The 12,911-nt window shown below is 34.5% G+C and overlaps 1 long non-coding RNA gene across 1 annotated transcript in view; it reads left to right on the forward strand.

Moving 5' to 3' along the window:
- The first annotated feature begins 947 nt into the window (after positions 1-947).
- LOC108364696 (uncharacterized) overlaps positions 948-12,911 on the forward strand; it is an 89,665-nt gene continuing 77,701 nt past the window's right edge. The window contains exon 1 of the long non-coding RNA XR_001847796.1: positions 948-1,456. This is a non-coding gene — a long non-coding RNA (uncharacterized LOC108364696). The remainder of the gene's footprint in view (positions 1,457-12,911) is intronic.

Consider the following 12,911-nt stretch of genomic DNA (forward strand, 5'->3'; position numbering starts at 1 on the left):
TTTTTTTTGTTATATATTTTGAGTTATTTTTTTATAAAAATTCAAGTTTCAATTTTTGTGGAATATTTAAAAAAAAGCGACAAACTTTGGTAAAAATTTCGACCTTTTTTCCGAAGGTGTTGCGGTTTTCTTCGATATAAAACTAAATTTTGTTTATTCGTTATATTGAAGCAAATGAGACAAAGAAAATTCTAAAAAATCAATGGTTATTTTTTAGCCATTTGAAACTTTTATATATTAGAATTGAACAAGTTGTAGTTTTTGGCATCTAATGAATGTAAAATTATGTATGTATATGTATATGATTACAATTTGCTATTATTTAATATTTACCTTTGAAAGAAACGAAAAACAAAAAATCACAGCCGATGGCGGCAAAAATAGAAATTTTACATGAAAATTTGCTAATTGTAGTTCCTTTGTTCCCAATTCGTTGCCAGACTTGAATATTTAATAACTCAGGGTTGCATAATCAGTACTTTTAGTTACAGTTGTGTTTCTTGTACAACTTTTTTAATTTATTATGAAATAGTGTAGCAAACAAGAGAACATTTTTTAACACCTAATTCCTCACAAAAAAAATAACAGTTCATCCACCGATCCATCACATAAACTGAAATTCCCAACAAAAAAACGGCCCATTCCCCGATTCCCCACGCAAACAGAAATTGCCCGCAAATCGGGGGAATTCCCCACGTGCTGGCTTCCCTGTTGAATTGTTTAGTGAGCCCAGCGTCAATCTCTGCCATGACGCCCGGCATCACTTGAACAAGTTCGCCACCAACAACGTTCAATTGGCAAAGCCAATACAGCAAATGCAATGTTAAGGGCAAATACAAAAGCATAGCAAGCAGTATTTTGCCGCCAACACATCTGCTCACAAAGTGCGCCGCTGCTCCACACACAGCCCCACAGAGCTCCACACACTTTTTAGGTTTCGCGACTGCTGTGTTTCGCTCAGTTGCGATTAAATATTCGGTTAGTTTGGACGTGTTAACGGTGTGCGAGCACCAGACAAATACTAAAATTGCAATAAACAAATGTGGCAATAGTCTTCGCTGGTCCATAGTCGATTTAAAATTTGTCTGGGCAGACGAATATCGAGCTGCCAACAAGAAAGTTGTGCTTTCCGGTCTTAACTTATGTGTGAGAATTTAATTAAAATTTCCGATATCGAAACAAAACTGGTTGTTAGAATTCAGTGCTTCTGTTGAATTAATTTGTGGATTTGGAATTTGACGATTTGGGATGTGAACGTTGGTGACAGTGCTAAATTTGATATTCGAAACGAAACTTGTTAAATTCTAGTTTCTCAAAGTGTAAAGTGTGAAAGAATTTGAGAATTATTTAAATCACAACCATACCCACAGAATTATTAACGAAAGTTGATAAAACTATTTGTGTTGTGTTTACCAAAGTTGCTTCAAAATCTGGTTAGAAACTGAAATACGAAAAGGTGAGTAATAAATAATCTAGTTCTAGGCTAATTTCGGAAGATAAAAGCTAATATTAATAATATTTGCGCACTGTTAAATAATAAACCAATACAATTTACGTGTTAGGAGCACGGTTGCCAACTTTTACATTTTCCAAAACCGTACAGTTGAAGTAAGGTATATTTTCAAACTATGCTTCGCTGTATTTAGAAGAATATGTATAAAGCAATTCACTGTTATTTAAAAGTACAAAAACGCTTCGTTATCATTTTCGGCAAGTCACTCACTTTGGTAGTTAGCCACATACAATGTAAACATAACATAGCATAATGGAAATGGCCATTACGACAAACAGCTGATTGTTCGGTGATCAAAAAATCAAAGGTACTAATTTTATGAAAACTTACAGCATAGCTTTAACACGAAACTGAGACAAATAGTTTTGAAAGGCTATTTTATGAAATTTTCTCTATACTTAACAATTTTAATAAATATGAATATTAATCATTTTATTACCTGGACCCTCGAAGCCGGATATTTTGATGTCTGGGTGTGTCGTCAAAACGGACATCGACGAAGCTCTAAAAAACCGGACTGTCCGGGTCAAAACCAAAAATCAGGCTCATTAAAATTCCAAAAGAAAGAAGTTGAGATAAGTTGTATTCTATTTTCCTTTTTATATAGGAGTATTCAAGGATTTGGCAGTTATGATTAACTTATGGCGATTTTTACTGATTACTGTTACAAACGGAAAATAAGAAAAATAATCGTTGCGTTGTGCTATAGTTCTAAGACAAAATTAGTACTTTGTAGGAGTTTCCTAGTTTCTGTAAACTTGAGAATCGTCATAATGGATGGCAAAGTCGGCTTCGACTTTCCCCCAAAATCGACTTTTTACTGCTGAAAGTTGAATTTTAATAATCGACATTCAGTTTATGGATGGACCAAATCAAGAAATTTTTGAGAAATTTTTGGAAGAGTTTTCTGGTGAAAATTTAAAAATTTTAAATTATTTTGAAAAATATCAAGTTTTAAAAACCCCCACAACCAACATTTTCATGCTGTATAACTAATTTTTATTTCATTGAATTTCACTAAGTAATAAGCGTATTCTGACCCCTATGTTTATATCTAATATATGAGTTCTTAAAGACCTTTCGTTATTAAATTGGGTATTATATAAACTGGTAATGTTATTTCATTTGGAAAAAATTATGTTTGTTTATTTATGATTAATACAATTAAATCCTTAATTTTCCAAAAACTCCTTCGTTGTGAACGTTTCAACTTTTTTATTTGAAAATAAAGTTTTTCTTGGGAATTCACTGTTTACAGAGAAAACAAACACTGGGCGACACTAACGATCTCCAACAAATATGAATTTTAACCATGATTTATTTTGGAACGAATTTCCGTCATCCCTTGTCAAGTTTGGTTTGCACCCTGTCGGAAAAATCAACCAACACCAACACACAATTTTAACCATACTGTTTTTTTTGAAGTCAGGTAAAAAAGAGCCAAAGAAACGAGAAGACTTAGATAAATTTTATTAGCGGATTCAAAATGAGCGGAAAAAGTTATTTCCAATGCGGTTGTTTTTCTGTTTGAAGAAGACGGGACCAAATTTTCTTCTTTACGGGTTCAATATGGCCGTTCAGGTCATTTGGAACGATACAACAACACCACTTAAGGGCCGTTTACATAAGACTTTCCTCACTTTGCTTGACAGTTCGAACTTTGACAACAAAGCGTGAAACGCAGAAGGTATGCTACAAAAAACGCTTTGAGAGTTTTGCGTTCTCCTTTTCCTCCATATTTTATGTCTGCAAAATGGATAACAATATAATAATATGCATTAATTATAGCAATAATAATTCCTATTTACCCTATTTTTGTCACTAAATGCAAATGCAAGCGCACAAGAAGAGACTGACTGCCAAAGCGCACAAAAGTTGAGACTCGTATAAAATCATGTATTGAACTTATCTGTCAAAGCGGAATTATGAAGCAAAGCGAAGCAAAAGTGTTATGTAAACGACCCTTTAGCCGTGACCTGCTCAGATCAAAGCCGACTGCAAAAACCTTAACTTCCTTAACTTGCAGGAAACTTTATTTTCTTGTGGAGTCAAATTATTGATGGCATTTTCAACGAACCCCTTGGGACTATTTTTATGGTCGAATCATAAGCTTGATGAGAATGTATTCCTTCATAAAATTAATGATTGTAGAAAACCCGAATTTGGGATCGATTTCGCCCAAAAATCAGCAAAACTTTGGACTCAGATGTTGAGCAAATCTGTGAGATAAGATGCTTTCTAGCTGATATTTTTAATAATAAAATTTTATAATAATAATATTAAAAACACCATCCACTTCTCTTTTTATATTTCTCAATCACGGTAAATCACTTCCTCCCTCACTTACGTAGATACCAAATCCGTTTCAGTAATATACATACTATATATTCGTACTCGCTAAGAATTTTTTCATTACCTCTTATTTTTTGAACCTACTTAACTTTCACTATTTTGTAAAAGGGTTATAAAACAAAAGCTAGAAAATCAAATCCCCAGCACGAAATGTGAATTCTCCTAAATATAATCCTCACATTGTAAATACCCTACGCGAAATCCCCCCTAACACGGAATATTATAATTTTAACAATCAACTCTGCCTTAACTCACAAATTTTATCCAAGAATATGTTTTCAAACATAACCATTATATGCTGTGAATATAAGCCAATTTTGGTTCAGATCAGAACGTCGAACTGAGTCGATTTAGCCATGTCCGTCCGTCTGTTTGATAACAATGTAGTCCCTCAGTTTTCGATATATCAGACTAAAATTTGGTAAGCGGGTGATTTTTTATAATATGTTAATCATTTGTCGGACCACTATAACATATAGCTCCCATACAACTGATTGTTCAGATATAAGATATTTTGTTATAACTCCTCCATTTAAGCAGCTAGAAACATGAAATTTCGCACTATTTTTGATCTTTATCAACAGAAAGTTTACAATAAAAATGACAAAGATCGGGTCCCTGCCACCTATAGCCTCCACACAACTGATTGTTTAGATATGGGCGTTTACTTTAAAAGTCCTTCAAGTGGACATCTCCGAGACATTTCGTGAGCTATTTTCTAAATGATCATACAAAGTCCACTGAGAAAATCGTCAAGCTATGTATGTATGTCTCAAGGGTTTGCGATATAACTCCTTTAAGTAGGCAGCTAAACCCATTTAATTGTGTTACCGTTTTACGTACCGATCATACACAGCAGTGAAAATCATTTAGATCGGAGCTTTATAAGGCATATCTTCCATTTCACTCATTGTTCACATATGATTTTTTTTTTTATATAACTCCCCTATATATGTATATCCTTACTTGTTTCATTCTACTTTTGCTTCTTCAGGTTCATAGTAATGTGTCAAAATTTACTTTCAGTAACAATCCGATTTACAAAGTTATCTCTCACTTCTAAGTTTGCACAAATTTTAAAAACTGCGAAAATACTCGACGGGTTTTGAAGCATTCTCGACACTCATCTTAGACCGGGCTTGGACTTACTTGAGAAGAGGTTCAAGACAATAGTAAATGATATTACAACCAGTTTTGAGGTCTTTCCTTTCCAAAAATACCTGAGAACGTTTCTACAATACGTCGACTTCTGAAATTGAATCTCTTCCCTCGTTGAAAAGGCTGTGCCAATGTAGTACTTTTTTGTTGTTGTTGGAAACTGAGTATAAAATATAACTAGATAATCAGAAAGCCATCAAAACCTATGCACATTGTGGATGTTCACATTTGCCTGTTATCATGTTATCTGTTTAAAAATTAGTATTCTCTAGTGCAGGTACTTTATTATTGTAAAAGGATATAACCATATAACCAGGCAACCTGATAATTTGATAGCCAGACAGGGCTGAACAAACACTTTGTTTTTCCAGGACGAGAGTATGGGGCACATAAACAGATAACAGATTTTTCTTAATATCTGTAATACTTATTCCTCCTTAATAATACAGTCAACATAGCACTAAAGGTGGAAAAAATTCCTACACAGGTTAAAAATAGTACTGTGCTGTTCTGGAAAATATTTCATGCAAAATAATGGTTAATAAAAAATTTAGATATAGCATGGAAATTGGAAACCGGTACAAAAAAAAAACGATTTCATTTTTGCAGTCACCGTGAAGTAATCCTGTGTGGAATTGTTTTCAGGTACACCTACAAATAGGGCCAGGTTAACTGTACAATATGCCTATGTAAATGCTTTATCGAGGTTGTAGTAGATCCTGGGTTTATTTCCCATCAGCATACCAGTACATTTCTGCCATAAAACAGATTTCGGTGTATTTTATATAGTATATCGACCCCTAACCGTCGAAAAGACGTAAGTTAATTTTTTTTTCAAAATTTTCTTTCTGATGCAGAAATGCATCTAGATGCTCTAGGAGTATTTCTGCATCAAAATAATAATTAAATAAAAAATAAATAAAAAAATCGATTAGCGGTTAGGGATCGACATATACATATTATATGATATTATTTGTTTCAACCGCAATCAGCGTTTGCAACACATTACCTACGTACGTATGTATGTATGTATCTTTCTGCATAAACGCCCACAAAGCGGTATGACAAATTCAAATCTAAGAAATCATGAATAAGCCTTGAAAATAGAAGCATCCCCATTTATAATATTAGGCAGGTAATAAATGCCAACCGCTTGCCAATGTTTGCTTAAAAGTGAGATGAAAACAATGAATTTATAAAAGTGGAGTGAAACAAAAATGATAAAGCAGCAAAAGCCAAAAGATAAAATCCATGTCAGCAGTATATCGCATAGATCGTATATATGTATACATGTACATATTATATATATAGTACATATGTAGATACATATATACACATGAATGCGCTTTCTTACAAAATACATTAGAAGCATCAAATGAAAAAATAATAAACCAAAAGTCATGAAATGGTAGCAACGGCGAACAAAAAAAAAACGGAACAATATTATTTTGGTTGAAGCAACAGGAGCAACAGAGGCGATGTTGTCGGTTCGCTGGCTTAAATTGCTGGCAGGCAGCCGGAATCTCGCGTGTCTCTGGCAGAGTCCACCAAACCTAAAATAAAAAGGTGAAAACGAAAATGCCATCATATATGTATAATCCTGCATGTATGTATGTATACGAATATAGGTACGTACACATGTGCATTAGGCTGCATCACTCCCCATACAAAAAAAAGAAACAATAAATCGGTACTGTTTTTCCATTGGAATTATAAAATGTTTTATACTTTAAGACTTGCGCCAAAATACTAATATTTACGCCAGCTGGACCGATTTGAAAAACCCCCCAAAAATAGAGTTTTTTTGTGAATAAAAATAGTTGTTTTAAAAGCTTGAATAACTTAGCCTTATCCATTTGGATTTGTGAGGTATCATTGGAAAGGTATTTTCTCACCCTTTGTATTCCTTTACAGGTGAGCTCATTCACGTCGCAATTTTTTACAAACACCAATTCAATTCAATTAATTCAAACTGGAATGACGCTAGTTCATCTTACCTTTCTCTTTCATACCTTGAATGAGTTTATTTGCCAAGAACTAAGCAGGTTGAGAAAATAAGTCTAAATCGGTATAGTTTTGTCTGAGTTATTCAAGTTTATCTTAAACCTATATTTCAAAATTGATATACAAACAACAAAAGTAATGTTTTTTTTTTCAAAAATACTTTAAGAAACTATTTTTATTCATAAAAACGCAATTTTTGGTAGTAATTTTAATTCGGTCCAGCTCACGTAAATCTTAGTATTTTTCAGAAATATTTTGGCGAAAGTCTTCAAGTACAATAAATTTTCTAATCCCGGCTAAAAACCCGCAACTTTTTTTTTGCGATGCAGTCTAATGTGCATATATGTACATATGTATACCCAATTGCATTCAAGTGGCAGCAACAGCAGTTGAACTGACTGTTGCTATTGTATTATGTATTTTGAATTTTCGTGAGTTAACGCTGGCATAGGCACTCAACGGGCTGTTCCTTTGACAATTTAACTCCGAATTTTATTTTTGGCAACTGGCAAGAAGCTGACACACTCGACATTGCAGTTTCAATATCCGCCGTTGATGAGACTGTTGGTGCTAGCTATTCAAAACTCGAAGTTTCCTCGACTGTGGAGAATGATATCTATTGGCTTGCACTTTTCCGGATTTCAAAAATTTTTATTAGGTTGTCTTGGTTGTAAGGTTGTGTGCTTGTGTGTTTGTGTGCAACGCATTCACGACAAAAAAAAATTTGTTTGATGCATATAAACTTGCAAAGAGTAAAGTAAATTTGCATCTAATTTTGTCTTTCCTTTGAAACATGCGGCTGATGATATAGTAATTACTTTACTTTAAACCTCTCTCAAACCTCAAGAGACGTCAATCGTCAAGTCTAATAAATAAAGTGTTCCGCGAAAGAGTCAAATGTAGCCTGCACATTTTTACTAACAAAATCTTCGGTTAAAATACCCAATCGCAGTTCACTGCGGTGCGTTTTCTTCTTTCATTTCAGCTTCTTCTGAACTTTTGAGTTTACGGTGATTAACTGACTCGCTCCTCATTAAAGTGATTTACAGTCAAATTTTCTGTCTTCGTTTTGGCGGCGACGTTGGCTTCTAAATCATTAATTCTTCCATTCAACACAAATTCCAACGCTTAATAGGCAATTTAATGCAGTAATCTATTTTGTGTTTTTCATTGTTTTTTTTTTTTCAATATAATGAGTTAAAACGCTCACTTCCGCCTCTTCGAGCGAATGCAAAAATACATACATACATACATGCAGATTACAAGCCTACATACACATATATGTATTTACTTTATTTTGCCATAGAGCGAGCAACCTTTAGCCACTTTCGCCTCGAATGTTACTTGGCTTGGTGGCGCCTGATTTGGCTATTTGGGTAGAAATTAAATTGACAGTGGCAGTGACACAGACACTTTGTTGGCAGCTAAGCTACAAATGCTGCGATGTAATCAACGACAATGGCAATAACAAAGAGCGCAAGCGTCTTCAAAAGCGCTATTTATTTATTTGCTTCAACTCATTTTAATTAACTGAAAATAAGTTACATCAAATTTATTGTGTCTTCCCTTTCTCTATGAGATGCCGCGTAAATAATTAGTGCCCCATTCGCTTAAGCTTTTCTACTACGCTTTTATCGCGTGCCTTTTGTTCGTTTTCGTGTTCTGCCCCTTTTTTTGGTTTATTTATTTTCTGCTTTTACACTTCTATTTGACTATTATAGTGTGTTGTTGTTTTTATGTAGTATGGAAGTGTAATCGAATATAAAATGAGCGCCCCTGTGTTTGTTTTGTTTTGTTTTCTAGGTTTCTAGGCGCAGTGTTTTGCAATTGAAATTTTTTGTTAGAGTGCGTTTCATACTAGAGGTAGAAAAAATTACAATACATACATATGTATGTATATACATAATCTATGGATAAGAAGAGAATTATTTTCATTTATACACTGAGAAAAGAATTTAGTTACGTTAGTTAGTTATGTTTCTTTCAACAAATTATATGGTTACAGTTACTAAATTTTGTGTTGCGAGAAATATGTATATTTTGCAGATTCCTTCCCCAGTGTTCCTTTTCTTATTCGCCAGTTTCCTCTCCTCTTAGCGAATTTACGCCAGTAATTCAGCCCGAGTGCAGACAGGTCCTTCAGCACTTCATCCTTCTATTCTGTTAGTGGGCGCTCTTGCTTTCGTTGTCCACCCATGGGTGCCGTATCGAAGGATCTTTTCACTGGAGTGTGTTCATCCATGCGTACAACATGGCCAAGCTAGCAAAATCGTTGTATTTTTATGCGCTTAACTATGTCCATGCCGTTAAAAAGCTCGTACAGTTCGTATTTCGATCAAGTAGAACAGCGCGATAGCTCTTGCGTAAGATAGTTCTTTCTAAAGCCCCCAAAAGCCTTCTCATCTTTGTTCGACATCGTCCATGTTTCTGTGCCATATAAAAGTACGGGCATGTTCGTTGAGAGAAAGAGAGAATTCTACTTTTCAATTGCCTTCGAGCCCAAAGTAGCACCTGTTAGCAAGAGTTATTTTTCGCTTGATATTCAGGCTGACATTGTTGGTGGTGCTTATGCTGGATCCTAGGTAGACAAAGTCCTTCACTGCTTCAAAGTTATGGCTGCCAACAATGACGTGTATCCCAAACTGCTTTTAATTTGTATGCTTTTTAGAAGCTACTTTGTCTTGCCGTGTATAGGGACGAAACTCACGTCTCTCCATTCGACAAAGACGAGGTCTGAATGTGGCATAGAAACAACAATGCCACCGTAGCAGACGAATTTTCTGCCGCGAAGGAATGAAAGGGAGCATGTATTTGGTCTGTTAAATACAGGCCCGAAGATTTTAATCCGTGCAATTTTCCCAATCCACAATTATTGCGGAATAAGCCTTACTAGCATTGCACATAAAGTCTTACAGACTATACTGTGCAAAAGAAGCAACTTATTGAACCTTATCAGTGTATGGTTCAGACCTGGAAAATCCACCACTGACCAGATTTTTGCAATACGTAATATCCTGCAGAAGACACTATTTAAGCAAATCGGCACATGCCATCTTTTTGCCGTTTTTAAGGCCGCTTTTTATAGAACCAAGAGAATCTGCCTGTATAACACCATGTCTTAATTTGGGATCCGCGCTCATCAGTTTTAGTTTAGTTTTATTTTTTTTTCGGATCTAAAAACTCAAAGCGCCATAGTACTTTACTTACAAGTGTTTGGCTGTAAATGTGTTGATGAGGGCATAGACAACAAATTTAACCTAAACACTTATTAAAAAAGTAATGTGGTGCTGTGAATTCTTCGATCTGCCAAAAAAACTCAAAAATTTATTTTTATTTCTGAGATATATTTACTACGTATTTTAGGGCGAAAACAAACACTTGAGACGCAAATTATGTTTTTGATAAAAAAATATAATTTTTATTTCTGTAGGAAAGAGTAAAACTAAGAAATACATCATAATTAAAAAAAAAATTGAGCGAGTCTTATCTCGAAAACCGGATTAACAATATTTTAAAGATTTGCTGATGCTTATTTCAAACCTGTTCACGAAATTTTTTCAGTTAAACAAAAAAAAAAAAAAACTACCGACGAGTTCAAAAATTAAAAAAAAATAATTGGAGTATACCTCATGTGGGTGAGTTCAGTCAAAAAATCCCGAAAGTTTTTAGAACCGTGTTATTGGTCGGAGAATTTTTAATTCTTAAAATAATGTGCCGTATGAATAAAAACTAAGCAATTGCATTTTTTTTTTAATTTCATACCTTTTACTTGAATTTTGTTTGAATAAATCGAGTGAAAGGTTTGAAATTTTAAGGAAAAGCAATTGCTTAATCATACGGCCCACAGTAGTCTGAAATCCAAATCTAGGCGGACAAAACTATTTGCTCAAAGACGCTGTGATAAAATTTGACACTACTATATTGCTATATGTATGTTTTTGAGGTCGCTGATTATGAATCTGAATTCAGATTTAAAAAATTCAGAAATCAAGGCGTTTTAGTTTAGTTTATCGCGAATCTGAAGTCGGATTTCAAAAGTTCAAAATGGCGGATAAAATATGACGAAAAGAAAAATTAAAAATTCAGTCAACTTTTATAAAACAAGGTATTTTGATTGCTGATTACGAGTCACGAATCTATGTTTCGAAAAAGTAGCAAAAAGCGCCAAAAGTAATAATGGTTATAAAAAGCTTAAGTCTCATTAAACATTCTCCCATAAATAACATTTCGGACGAATTTGCACAACTTTACTTTTGTCATTTTGAATTTGGTAATCTAATTTCGGATTGTTAATCTCACCTCTTGGCAAATTTTGATATCAGAAGCATTCCCGTCAGATAAAAATTTTTTGTTGTTTAAAAATTCGCCGTAAGCGAAAAATTTTATTATGCCTCTGCTAATCTCACGTAATTCACTTAATTTGCGCCACTTTTAGCACTAGCTAAACACAAAAAAAAAATACACACATAAATAGGTATGTACGAGGGGAGGCTGAAAAGTTTTGAGCATAAGGTATTAAGGATGGAAATGTATAAACAAACAAAAAAAAACAATTTTTCTATATAATCTCTTTCTACTTCAATGCGCTTCTTACATTTATCACAGAGGGTGTGAACAAATATTCACCGACTTTGTCCTCGAAATGCTCGTCTTTTGCCGCCTTCATTTTTTCTTCGTCCTTCCAGAACAGGAAGTAATCGCAGGGGCTAGGTCTGGACTGTATGGTGGGTGGTATATTTCTTCAAATCCAGTCCCGGCGAGGGTACGCCTTGCAATTCGCGCAGTGTTTACGGCTCAATTACTGACTGCGTAGTGATATTAATGTCATGAAATTCGGTGCCTGTTAAAGATAACCGGGGATTTGACTGCCTGTCAAATTTATCGCTCACATGCTTATAACAGACAATATGTAAAAAGTCGGTAAAGCAGACCGGCTGTCAATTTTTAGCAGGCAGTCGAGGAAACGGCCCATAGGATATTAGCAATTAGTGATACCTTAAAGGCACTTACGCTAAAAATTTTCCAGCCTCCCCTCGTATATAAGTATGTATTTACTTTCGTCCATATTATGGACTCCATATACATACATACATATATATATATATATACATATATGCATGTATTTGTGTATGTACATATCTTCGATGGTAAAGCAACCAGCACTTATTCTAACCCCACCAATCTCCCTTGCCACTGTTTAGTTAACTTTTAATGCCAATAAACTAAGCGACTTTATCAGCTAACTGTAAAATACTTGCGAAAAATGCAATAAATTTCAAAATTTTTCAATCAACATGCGATGATCGGCGAACATTAGGCGGCTTAGTAATTGATTTAAGTTAAGCACGTTGAGAGCTTCTAGTTGTACGGTAACTAAGTACACACATCTGTTTGCATGTATGAATGTATGTACATACATATATATGTAGGTATGGCGTCGTATGAGCGGTAAAGTATACGACCGTACGACCGGAAAATCGATTTCAAGTGTGGTTAAATAAAGTATGGCAGCAAAATCGACAGTATACTATTCTTATCTATACGACCTTCAGTGCTTTAAATGTTGAGGTAGGTGGGCTTTCAAAGAGCTTAAAGGCCCATTAACTCACAAGGTGTATAAATTTCATTTTATACTCGAACGAGGATGAAGTACTCTACCACCGAAGGGGGATATTTTGGAAAATATTTGGCGAAGCATGTTGTGGCTCGTGGAAACTTATGTGCGCGTGTTTATAAAATCACCATAAATTCATATGTAGACATGAACTTATGTTAGTGTGTACGTAAGCATGAACATTATGGTGGTGCAAAAATGCGTGCGAGAAAAGCAAAGACGGAATTTTAATGTTCGCATACCCACAGGGCAAATACATTCCACTGACAT

The sequence above is a fragment of the Rhagoletis zephyria genome, unplaced genomic scaffold, assembly GCF_001687245.7.
Source record: "Rhagoletis zephyria isolate East Lansing unplaced genomic scaffold, Rhagoletis_zephyria_1.1 Rzeph_scaffold_01641, whole genome shotgun sequence".
NCBI classification, from domain to species: Eukaryota; Metazoa; Arthropoda; class Insecta; order Diptera; family Tephritidae; genus Rhagoletis; species Rhagoletis zephyria.